At 45.6% G+C, this 12,568-nt stretch overlaps 1 protein-coding gene across 3 annotated transcripts in view; it reads left to right on the forward strand.

The window, feature by feature from the left end:
• Positions 1-5,130: 5,130 nt before the first annotated feature.
• Positions 5,131-12,568, forward strand: part of hdac11 (histone deacetylase 11) — a 133,868-nt gene continuing 126,430 nt past the window's right edge. For all 3 annotated transcript variants that reach the window (XM_080182265.1, XM_080182272.1, XM_080182260.1), the window contains exon 1: positions 5,131-5,405. The gene's annotated coding sequence lies outside the window, so the exon portion shown is untranslated. The remainder of the gene's footprint in view (positions 5,406-12,568) is intronic.

Genomic DNA, 12,568 nt, shown 5'->3' on the forward strand with positions numbered 1-12,568 from the left:
GGCCAGGAACTGGCAAATGGAATTTAATGTTGGCAAGTGCGAGGTGGTCCACTTTGGTAGGAATAATGGTAGGAAGGACTATTACTTACGTGGCAAAAAACTGCAGCAGGCGACGGTGCAGAGGGACCTCGGGGTCTTGTGCATGAGTCGCAAAAACCCAGCTTGCAGGTGCAGCAGGTGGTCAGGAAGGCGAATGGGATGCTGGCCTTCATAGTGAGGGGGATTGAATATAAAAGAAGGGAGGTCTTGCTGCAGCTGTATAGGGCATTGGTGAGGCCGCAGCTGGAGTACTGTGTGCAGTTTTGGTCGCCGCACTTACGCAAGGATATTTTGGCCTTGGAGGGAGTGCGGAGGAGGTTTACTAGGCTGATGCCGGAGTTGAGGGGGTTGAGCTATGAGGAGAGGCTGAATAAACTAGGCTTGTACTCGTTAGAGTTTAGAAGAATGAGGGGAGATCTCATTGAGATGTATAAGATGATGAATGGGATGGATAGGATAGAGGTGGAGAGACTCTTCCCGCTCAGAAAGGATAGTAGGACTAGGGGGCACAGCCTCAAGATAAAGGGGGGGCGGTTTAGAACGGAGTTGAGGAAGAACTTCTTCACTCAAAGGGTGGTGAATCTCTGGAATTCTCTGCCCGTTGAAGTGGTGGAGGCTGCCTCGCTAAATATTTTAAAGACACAGGTTGAACAGGCCCATCAAACCTCCAAGCCCATGCCAATCATGATGCCCTAACAAAATCAAAAAAAACTTCTGCCCTTCCTCAGTCCTTGTCCCTCTATTCCCTCCCTATTCATGTACCCAACCAGATGTCTCTTAAATGTTGCTAATCTGCCTACTTCTACATTAAAATGCATATTAGCAAATATAAATGCATACTCAAATTGATAATGTAATACTTTCACTCATAAAAACTGTTTCCTCAAAGGGTTAGAGATGCTTCCAATATTTCTCTTGTGTTGTCCTGCCTTTCTGTCAAGAGCATGAGTTAGTAATGTTGTTTGAATGTGAAGAACTTTCGGCTGGAGAACATCTTCTGGCTTGAATTTTGTGAGGAAGTGACGATCAAACTGTCAGCTTTCACTATCATGACTCCACTCAGACCGGAGGCAGTTTGGGAGTCTACCCATGAACAGACTAATGTGGAAATGTAGTAACTGTTGTCAATGATTCTATGCTTCTCCAGAGAGTGAGTGCATTTTTGAAGCAGCCCTCCCCTCCTCTTCACAGTGCACTCTCTAAGCAATCAGGAAATTGATGAAAACTTCCACTTTTATTATTAAAACCATTGTGTAACCGGGGTTTCAATGGAAAACTAACTTCATCATTTCTACCAAATACCTTTACTGGCTCACCAAAGCTAATTTTATATTGGTATTTTTCCACTATGATAAAAATCCACAATTTTTTTTGTGTTCTATTATGTTATTTTAACATCAGTCTTAATATAAAATCTTGATCATTTCTTTCACTAACTGGAAATATACATTAAGATTGAAAGCATTCAGTGCTCTTAACTTCCTGCTTTGATGTTTCTGAGAATATTTCCCTGTAATTAGCTGCATATCCTGCTTGCCAGCTATGACAGCTGGGCAGTTCCAATGAGTTTGTGCATTAAAAGTGCATAATCAAGCACACTTTTAACTATCCCATATGTTACCTAACTTCTCCCAAAGGGATTGCAGGAGCCTCGCTGAAGGGGTACTTCACCTCTCCAAAGGGATACCAAATGATTCCACCAGGTTCAGATCTCCTCTTACTTCTTCTGATCAGCATCCTCCTATTTCACATTCCCCGCCTACCAAAATCTTACTTCAGTAGGTGGCATGGTGGCACAGTGGTTAGCATTGCTGCCTCACAGCGCCAGGGACCTGGGTTCAATTCTTGGCTTGGGTCACTGTCTGTGCAGAGTCTACATGTTCTCCCTATGTCTGCGTGGGTTTCCTCTAGGTGCTCTGGTTTTCTTCCACAGTTCGAAAGATGTGCTGGTTAGGTGCATTGTCTATGCTAAATTCTCCCTCAATGTACCCAAACAGGCAGCAGTGTGTGTCAGCTAGGGGATTTTCACAGTAACGTCTTTGCACTGTCAACTGAAGCATACTTGTGACACTAATAAACAAATTTTAAACTTTAGAGGGACTAAAGTTTAAAGTTTACACTACCAGAGGATGTGGAAACTTTGGAGAAAATGCAAAGAAAGTTCACTAGGATGTTGTCTGATCTCAAGGGTATTGGCTATGAGGAGAGGTTGAATAAACTAGGGCTGTTTTCACTGGAAAGATGAGCCAGCTGCCTCAGTGAATTGTGTAAGTGTGAACCCTGACTCAACTCCAACTGCTGCCAAGATGGGAAATGCTGCGTTCGGGTGCAGGACCTAGAAGTTTGGAGAACTGACTTGTATATTAAGCACATTTTGAAAAGCAGTGGATGAATGTATCTTTGAGCTATGTATCTATTAACTTAAAACAGTTACATTCTATCAGCCATCTGATGCATTGTTTCAAGACGTTTGTTTGCTGTATTGTGCTATTAGGAGACCTAATATCTTATTTAGGCTGCTAAGTCATTAAAGCAGCAAGGAGATCTTGTGGTGTGTGGTGTCCCGCCTCTGAGCCAGAAGCTCTGGGTTCGAGTTCCAGTCCAGGACCTGATGGTTAAGGACAATGTATCCTTAACACAGCCAAACAGGTTGAGTATCAACTGCAAATTCCTTCCAACACCCATTCAATGACAGCCAGTAAGAGAGAAAAGATCCTGATCAGATGTGCTTGATGTGGCCCTCAAGATGTGAGCCTCTGGTAACAGACTAGTGACCTGTTCCAGGAAGAACTACCTACGGGCACAGATGTAAGTCAGTCTTCATGCACCACTAGGTGTGAGAGTCATAGAATCCCTACAGTGCAGAAGGAGGCCATTTGGCCCACCAAGCTTGCACCAACAACAGTCCCACCCAGGCCCTACCCACACACACACACCCCCCCATGTACTTACCCTGCTAATCCTCCTGACACTAAGGGACAACTTAGCATGGCCAATCAAACTAACCCACACATCTTTGAAGAGAAACAACAAAACATTAAAGCGGCAACACACAACTGCAAACCAAAAGGGAACCAGTAGATGTAGTGCATTTAGATTTCCAAAGGACATGCAGCCTGGGTGGCTGCCGCTAGTCCATGTGAGATGGTGGCAAAATACTGCGGATGCTGGAATCTGAAACAAAAACAAATGGGGGGAGACAATGGCCTAGTTGTATTATAAGAACATAAGAACATAAGAAATAGGAGCAGGAGTAGGCCATCTGGCCCTTCGAGCCTGCCCCGCCATTCAATAAGATCATGGCTGATCTGTCGTGGCTCAGTTCCACTTTCCCGCCCTCTCCCCATAACCCTTAATCCCCTCTCTTATCAAAAACCCATCAACCCGCTTCTTAAAAATATTTAGCGAGGCAGCCTCCACCACTTCAACGGGCAGAGAATTCCAGAGATTCACCACCCTTTGAGTGAAGAAGTTCCTCCTCAACTCCGTTCTGAACTGCCCCCCCTTTATCTTGAGGCTGTGCCCCCTAGTCCTACTGTCTTTTTTGAGCGGGAAGAGTCTTTCCACCTCTATCCTATCCATCCCATTCATCATCTTATACGTCTCAATGAGATCTCCCCTCATTCTTCTAAACTCTAACGAGTTATCACTGAACTATTAATCCAGAAACTCAGCTAATGTTCTGGGGACTTGGGTTCGATTCCTGCCATGGCAGATGGTGGAATTTGAATTCAATAAAAAAAATTTGGAATTGAGAATCTACTGATGACCACGAAACCATTGTCGATTGTAGGAAAACCCCATTGGTTCGCTAATGTGCTTTAGGGAAGGAAATCGACCATTCTTACCTGGTCTGGCCTACATATGACTCCAGAGCCACAGCAATGTGCTTCTGAACAAGTGCAACTAGGAATGGGCAATAAATATTGGCCAGCCAGTGACACCTGTGTCCCACAAATGAATAAAAAAAGCTGGAAAATCTCAGCAGGTCTGACAGCATCTGTGGAGAGAGAATAGAGCCAACATTTTGAATCTAGATGACCCTGCCTCAAAACTGTGACTTGAGACTGTTGGGCGGAACTTTCCCGTCCCACCTGCCACATGAATCGGAGCGGGCAAGGGGGCGAACCATTAAAAAGGTCCATCAACCCCGGACGGAATTGTCCGGTCTCCAGGGCAAGCGCGACCAGAAAATCTCGCTGGATTCTCTCTCTCTGCATAACTGTTCCCTTCCTGTTGGCGAACACTTCAGTGGTCACGGGCATTCAGCCTCTGACCTTCGGGTAAACGTTCTCCAAGGCGGCCTTCACGACACACGACAGCGCAGAGTCGCTGAACAGAGACTGATAGCCAAGTTCCGCACACATGAGGACGGTCTCAACAGGGATCTTGGGTTCATGTCGCACTATCTGTAACCCCCGTGACTTGCCTGGGTTTGCAAAACCTCACTTACTGTACTGTCTGGAGACAATACACATCTCTTTAAACTGTGATCAGTGCTCCTTCCACTCACATTGTCAGCCACTTCAGGTCTTGAACAGCAGGTTAGGTGTAAGGATTCGCATTCTAATCAGTAATCTCTAAACTGTTTGTGCTTTATATGCTCTGTCTGAGGCCAGAACTCTCCATTCACCTGACGAAGGGGCTAACCCCGAAAGCTTGTGAGTATATTATCAAATAAATAGGTTGGACTAAAACCTGGTGTTGTTAGACTTTTTACTGTGTTTACGCCAGTCCAACGCCGGCATACCCACATCATGCATAACTGTTGTCAGACCTGTTGAGATTTTCCAACATTTTTCTGGGGCTTTTTAGTTTGCATCTGAGATTGTGGTTATTTCTGGGGTGATCAGAAAGAAGCCTGAGGGGCACACACACAGCAAGCTATCTGCTCCATGCCATGCCACAGCGCGTTTGCTGCTCCTGGGGCGTGGAAGCAGCAGCAGCCCCATTGGAATTGGGGGGGGGGCGGGGAAGAGGATGCAGGAGCAGCGGAAACTCCAGAGTTAATCCCCTCTCCCCTCCCTTCCCCCCCCCCACCCCCAACCCCACCAACCCACCCACTGACGTGCGGCTCTGCGCACAATCGGCGTGAGTCGGTGCGTGATGAGGGAGCGGCAGCTTCTGCACAGCAGCGGGGGCCGCTCCGTTCACCTCTAGGGCAGCGGCGCCCGGGATGAGCGCTCGAAGGCGATCGTGCGGCGAGCGGCGAGTGTGAAGGGGCGCGCGATCCTGGGCGCTGGGCCCCCGGGGGAGGGGAACCGGCAGCCCCCCTCTGTCCGCTGCCGTCTCCGCAGCGCCAGGCCCCGGGCTGACCGGGTGTCCTTGTGCAGGCTTGCGTGACTGTCAGCGCGCACTGTTGACAGGTACGTGCTGCTCGCTGTTGTGCCAACCCTCCCCCTTGTGTTATATTTAGGTGCTGGGCTGTTGCGCTCAACTTGCAGCTAGGGGCTGTGTCTACAAATTCAGCTTGGGACTTGTAGTTTGTGGTATTTGTCTGTATTTTTTTGGGGGGGGGGGGCGGGGATCTTGTAGCACTGAAATAATAGCCTTTATCAACTTCTATACCTTAGGATATAAGGACATTATGAAAAAAGAGCAGGAGTAGAGATAGCTTGCCTTGGCCAGAGTCTGATCTGCTATTCAGTAAGACCTTGGCCTCGCCCCCACTTTCCTGCCTGTTCCCACGAATGGGATCCGATCTTTGCCTCACTCCCACTTTCCTACCTGTGCCCCAGAATATGATCTGATCTTTGCCTCACTCCCACTTTCCTACCTGTGCCCCAGAATGTGATCTGATCTTTGCCTCACTCCCACTTTCCTACCTGTTCCCCAGAATGTGATCTGATCTTTGCCTCACTCCCACTTTCCTACCTGTTCCCCAGAATGTGATCTGACCTTTGCCTCACCTCCACTTTCCTACCTGTTCCCCATAATTCAAAACATCTATCTGTTGTAGCCTTGAATATATTCAGCCTCCGCAGCTCTCTGGAAGGAGAGTACTACAAAGACCATAAGAAATAGGAACAGAAGTAAGCCATTTGCACCCCCCCAAAAAAAATGCTCTGCCATTCAATTGGGTCATGACTGATCTGGCATTCCTCATGTCCATTTTCCTGCGGCACAGTGGTTAGCACTGCTGTCGTACAGCGCCAGGGATCGGGGTTCGATTCCAGCCCTGGATGACTGTCGGTGAGGAGTTTCTCCCCATGCACGCATTGGTTTCCTCTGGGTGCTCCAGTTTCCTCCCACAGTCCAAAAAATGGGCAGGTTAGGTGGATTGGCCATGCTAAATTGCCACTTGATGTCCCAAGATATGTAGCTTGGGCGATTATCTGGGTAAGTACATGGGGTAACGGGGATGAGGTGGGGGAGAGGGCCTGAGTAAGGTGCTCAGTCAGAGGGTGCCAAACTCAGTGGGCCAAATAGCCACCTCCTGCACTGTAGGATTCTATGATTCCCTGTATTCTGTTATTCCCTTACTGATCAACATCTATTTCTGCCTTAAATATACACAAGGACTCTGCCCCACAGCCCTCTGTGGCGAGGAGTTCTAAGTACTCAAAACCCCTTGAGAGAAGAAATTCCTCCTCATCTCAGTTTTAAATTGACATCTCATTATTCTGACACGATGCCCTTTGGTTCTAGACTTTCCCATGAGGGGAAACATTCTCTCAGCATTTACACTGTCAAGCCCCTTAAGAATCCTAAATGTTTCAATGAGATTACCTCTCATTCTTCTAAATTTCAATAAGTAGAGCCCCAACCTATTTAACCTTTCCTCGTAAGACACTGCCCCCATACCGGGGATCATCCTAGTGAACCTTCTCTGAATTGCCTCCAATGAAAGAATATCTTTCCTTAAATAAGAGGACCAAAACTGCTGTCAATGCTCTGGATGTAGCCTTACTAATACTTTGTGCAGTTGCAGCAAGACTTCCCTATTCTTATACACCCACCCTCTTGAAATAAAAGTCAACATGCCATTAGCCACTCTGATTACCTGCTCCCCCCATCCCCCCTTACACATACACAAGGGGAAATATTCTCTCAACTGTCAACCCCCTCAGAATCTTATATTTTTCAAGATCATCACTGTTTCACCCTTTAACCAATTTTCCCAGTCCACTTTAATCAACTCATTTCTTGCTTAATAATTGCCTTTTTTAAGTTGAATACACTAGTTTCAGCCTAAATTTGTCACCCTCAAACTGTGAAATCTGATCACGGTATAGTCATTCCTTTCTAGAGGATGGTTAACCAATTAATTCATCCTGTCTCATTACACATTGCAAGATCCAAATTAGCTTGTACCCTGATTTGGTTCCACACATTTTGTTCTAAGAATATACACCAGGAACATATCCTTAAGGCTACCTTTCTTTGCCAGTTTGATTTGTCCAATCTACTTGAATACCAGTGGCCTGCCTTTCCTGCAATACCTTTATTTCAAGCTCCTATTATTTCTTGATTTATACTCTGTCCTGCAGCATAAGAGGACCTGTAGACTATTCCACTAATGACTTCTTGCTCTTGTTATTTCTTATCTTCACACAAACTCACTTTGTGATGATCTTTTGAGCCAAGATCATTTTGCATTCCTGTACTGATCTCATTATTTCTTAGCAGAGCAACCCCAATTACATTTCCTTTCCACCCACCCTTCCAAAATAACAAATATTACTGAATATTCAGTGCCCAGCTTTGGTCAACTTGCAATCAAATGTCTTAATGGCTCTCAGATCATACCCATTTATTTCTATATGTGCCAGTGATTAATCTATTTTCTCACAAATGCTGCATGTATTCAAATTAAAAACCTTTAATTTTTCCCATTTTTATTTCCTTACTCTGACCCTATTTGCTGGTACATTGTTATTTTTGTACACTCTGTTCTTTACTGTCAGACTCTGGATGTTATTACTCACATCACTGTCCTGTACTATTGCCTTGACCTTTGTCTTTAAATTTTACAATTACCCATCTCCTGGACTCCCACTCTGGTACCCCTCTACGTTATGTCTTCTAGAGTCTGTTATTATCCTGCTTATAATTTATGGGCGAGCAAACGGATCAATGTTCCACTCCCACACCAGAAACTAAATTGGGATGGAGCCGCATCGCTCCATGGAGCCTCGCTCCGTGCCAGCCCACCCATAGTCATAACATGACTCAGGTGGGCTGAATTGGGACAGTATAGGACTTCTGTCCCTTACTGGGGAGGAAGTCTGGCTGTTGTGAATTAAAGGCCAACCTAGTTGGCCAGCAGTTCCAGCAGCGCCAACAGCACATTTGTGAGTTCTGCTTATACTGCAACCAGGTTCAAGAAGGTAGCTCATAGATCAAGGTAAATCCAGAATCTTGGGCAGTGACGGGCTGTACAGTTTGGAGAGGGGTTTGGGGGTGGTTTATTTTAAAGAGCAGGTGGCTAGGAAGAAAGGGATGCTATCTTAGGGGGCTCCCCCCCCAATATGCAAAAGGCCCAAGACAGTACCCCTCCCCCACCAATATGCAGAGGCCCCACTCAAAAGCAAAACCCCTTGGTTCCTTCCTGCCCTTTAGAAAGTGAATTAACTCCCCATTGGCCAGTATTCCTTCACTAGATTCCCTTTATTTACAAACTTATCTCCACTCCCAAGAATACTTCAGGTCCAAAGTGAGAATCCAGAATGTCAGTAGCCCTGACAATCCTCAGTACAGATGAGGAGGATACAGATGAGATTCCCTGAATGGGCAGGCAATCATTACTAATCTTTTTGGCCAACCAAGTAAACTAAATCAAATTAATGAGGGGGACAAATTAGAAGGGGCACCACCCAAAACAAAAGACAAAGTGGAAAGCAAACTTAAAACATCCAATCAAAATGTGATTAAAGGGGTCGATAATGCACCCCAATCCCTGTGGTGCCTAGTGGGCATGGAAGGTGTCAACGGCAATCATTACCTTAATCAGGGTGCTCGTACACAGGAGGCTCACTGAGGTCACGTACAACGTGCTTTTAAAAAGCGGCCTGCCCTACTTCCCATTCCAACATTTTTATTGCATAGGCTTTTTGGCTAAGATCAAGTGTAGTATCTGTTCTCGGCCTCTTTGCTAAGATCACGTGTAGTATCGACATGCTGCACTTGGTTGAAGTCATTAGGTTACATTTCAGCTTCATTTGAAGCAATTTTTTAAAGCGGCATCTCGGCCTTTTGGCTAAGATGCAAATTAGATCAAGCCTTGGAGGAGGAGCTACACCTACTCCAAACAGCTTGGATCATGTAGATCAAGCCCAAGACAGGAGGTGAGAGCCCTGTCTTGTCAGCATGGATCAGGAATGTCCCAACTTGTTGGGACTTTGAATTGGCTTTAATTTGACTTGATTGGATTGGAATAAAGTTTAAAAAAAAATTTATGGCATAGGTAACATATTAACAGGATTGGTTGGCTTGCTAACAGACTCAATTGATCCCTAATTATTTATATAAGTTGAGCGGGCCACCAATTTTGCATCGATCCATTCCCCTTACCCCTGATTATTATGGGGGCAAGTTTGGGTGGGAGGGAAGGTTTGTGGGATTTGTTGTGGGAAAAACAACGCTATTGTGTGTTTTTTTCTTCTCCTAATATGTTAGTTACCTATTGTAAATTTGGTAAATTCACATGATGTTTGCGTGTTATGGGAGATGATGCTGGTAGTAGCAGCCCTGGGACTGGCAGCAGCCTAAACCTAGTGGAGAGCCCAAATATGGCTGCAAATCATTTTAAACCAATGAGGGAGAACAAAGTGTAGGGGTGGAGAGTGAGTTTGGTAGAAGTAAGAGAAAATATGAGATGATGGCATAAGCGAAATTACTATGGGTGGAATTTTACCGGCACATCCGCCCGAGATGCGTATGATCCCACCTGAGGCCAATGGAGAATGCTGTTCTCTGAGCCTCGCCTGCCCCTGGAATTGGGGTGGGTGTGCCAGTAAAATTCCGGCCTATACTATCAGTAGTCTGTATAGAAGAGATTACAGACAATAAGAATGAAGCATTGAATCAAAGGAAAATGAGTGATGAAAAATAAGGACAGATTACATTCCTGGCATAACAGTACACAAAGAACATTTGGAATAAATATGCTTGGTCAGAAAGTGTGACCAGAGCACTACTGGGTCATATGTCAGGACAGAAACAGTTACCCAGATATGAGCTCTGTACAAAAATGCATAAAGAATGAAAGAAGTGGATCAGAATTGTGAATTTGGCTTATTTTGATCTAAATTGTTATTACAAAGACTCTGGGAGAACATGGGAACCAAAAGATCTTTAGAAATGCCCGCCGGTGTTTGATTTTAAAATTCTCAGCTTTATTCTCTCAATCATCTTTTCATCATTCTCCAGCCTTTCCAGGTCTCTGCTTTTCACTGAATCTGGCCTCTTGTGCATTCCTGACTTTCCCTTTGGTGGCCCATGCCTTCGGCTGTCTTGGCCCGAAACTCTTGGATTCCTCCCTCTGAACGCACCTCAGTCTTGCTCTCTCTTCCCTTCACCCATCCCCATTCACTTTATGATGCCCTTAGCTCATGACAAGCTTTTGGTCACGTGTCCTAATACCTTCTTGTGCAGCTCAGTGTCAGATTTTGTTTGCAAGTGCTGCTGTGGATTTCCTTGGATCAGTTAATTCCATGAAAGGGGCTCTGTAAATGCATGTTGCTGTTAAGTGAGAATTGGGAAGCAGTAGCAATATTGATAAAAGTCAGAACTTAAAGCAGGAAGAAGGGATTTCATTAAGGTGGAATTAAGGAACAGCAAGGGATGCAAAGCTGTGGAATGCACTGCCTCAAAGAGTGGTGGAAGCAGAGTCATTAGTAACCTTTAAAAGAAATTAGATATTGATTTAAAGGGTGAAAATTGCAAGAAATTGCTAGGGGAAAGAGCAGAAAATGGGATTAATTGGAAAACTCATTCAAAGTCACAGTAGAGGCATGAAGCATTGGATGGTCTCAATGCATTGGATGCATTGGAAAAGTGAATTGTGTGGAGGATGCAGAAAGTCTGCAGAGAGATCTGGATAGACTGAGTGAGTGGGCGAGGACCTGGCAGATGGAGTATAATGTTAGCAAATGTGAGGTTATCCACTTTGGAAGAAATAATAGTAGGATGGAATATTATTTAAATGGTGAACAGTTGCAGCGTGCTACTGTGCAGAGGGACCTGGGGATCCTTGTGCATGAATCGCAAAAACTCAGTCTGCAGGTGCAGCAGGTGATCAAGAAGGCAAATGGGATGCTGGCCTTTATCGCGAGGGGGATAGAATATAAAAGCAGGGAGGTCTTGCTGCAACTGTACAGGGTACTGGTGAGGCCGCAACTGGAGTACTGTGTGCCGTTTTGGTCCCCTTATTTGCAAAAGGATATATTGGCCTTGGAGGGAGTACAGAGAAGATTCACCAGGCTGATACCAGAGATGAGGGGGTTAGCTTATGAGGAGACATGAGTAGACAGGGCCTGTACTCATTGGAGTTTAGAAGGCTGAGGGGGAATCTTATAGAGACTTACAAGATAATGAAGGGGCTAGATAGGGCAGAGGTAGAGAGATTCTTTCCGCTTAGAAAGGAAACCAGAAGTAGAGGGCACAGCTTCAAAATAAGGTGGGGGGGGGGGGTGCGCAGTTTAAAACAAGGTTGAGGAGGAACTTCTTCTCTCAGAGGGTGGTGAATCTCTGGAATTCTCTGCCCATTGAAGTGGTGGAGGCTACCTCAAACATATTCAAGTCACAGGTAGATAGATTTCTGATTGAAAAGGGAATTAAGGGTTATGGGGAGCAGGCGGGAAAGTGGAACTGATCCACTTCAGATCAGTCATGATCTTATGAAATGGCGGAGCAGGCTCGAAGGGCTAGATGGCCTACTCCTGCACCTATTTCTTATGTTCTTATGTCTCCTAGTGCTCTGCCATTCAATAAGATCATGGCTGATCTGAAGTGGATCAGTTCCACTTTCCCGCCTGCTCCCCATAACCCTTAATTCCCTTTTTGATCAGAAATCTATCTACCCGTGACTTAAACCTATTCAACGAGGTAGCCTCCACCACTTCAATGGGCAGAGAATTCCAGAGATTCACCACCCTCTGAGAGAAGAAGTTCCTCCTCAACCCTGTTTTAAACTGCAACCCCCCCTCCCCCACCACCTTATTTTGAAGCTGCACCCTCTACTTCTGGTTTCCTTTCTAAGCGGAAAGAATCTCTCTGAATCTCTTGAATTGATATAGCTTGAACTTTTTAAAGTTTATTTATTAGTAACATTAACACTGCAAGGAAGTTACTGTGAAAATCCCCTAGTCACCATACTCCGGCACCTGTTTGGGTACACTGAGGGAGAATTTAGCATGGCCAATGCACATAACCAGCATGTCTTTCGGACTGTGGGAGGAAACCAGTGCACCCGGACAAAATCCACGCAGACATGGGGAGAATGTATAGGTTCTGCATGCACGCATGCACGCCTGTGCTCACGCGCACACAGTAACCCAAGCCGTGAATCGAACCCCGGGCCCTGGTG

This window comes from Carcharhinus amblyrhynchos, chromosome 3 (genome assembly GCF_965287045.1).
Source record: "Carcharhinus amblyrhynchos chromosome 3, sCarAmb.v2.hapA, whole genome shotgun sequence".
NCBI classification, from domain to species: domain Eukaryota; kingdom Metazoa; phylum Chordata; class Chondrichthyes; order Carcharhiniformes; family Carcharhinidae; genus Carcharhinus; species Carcharhinus amblyrhynchos.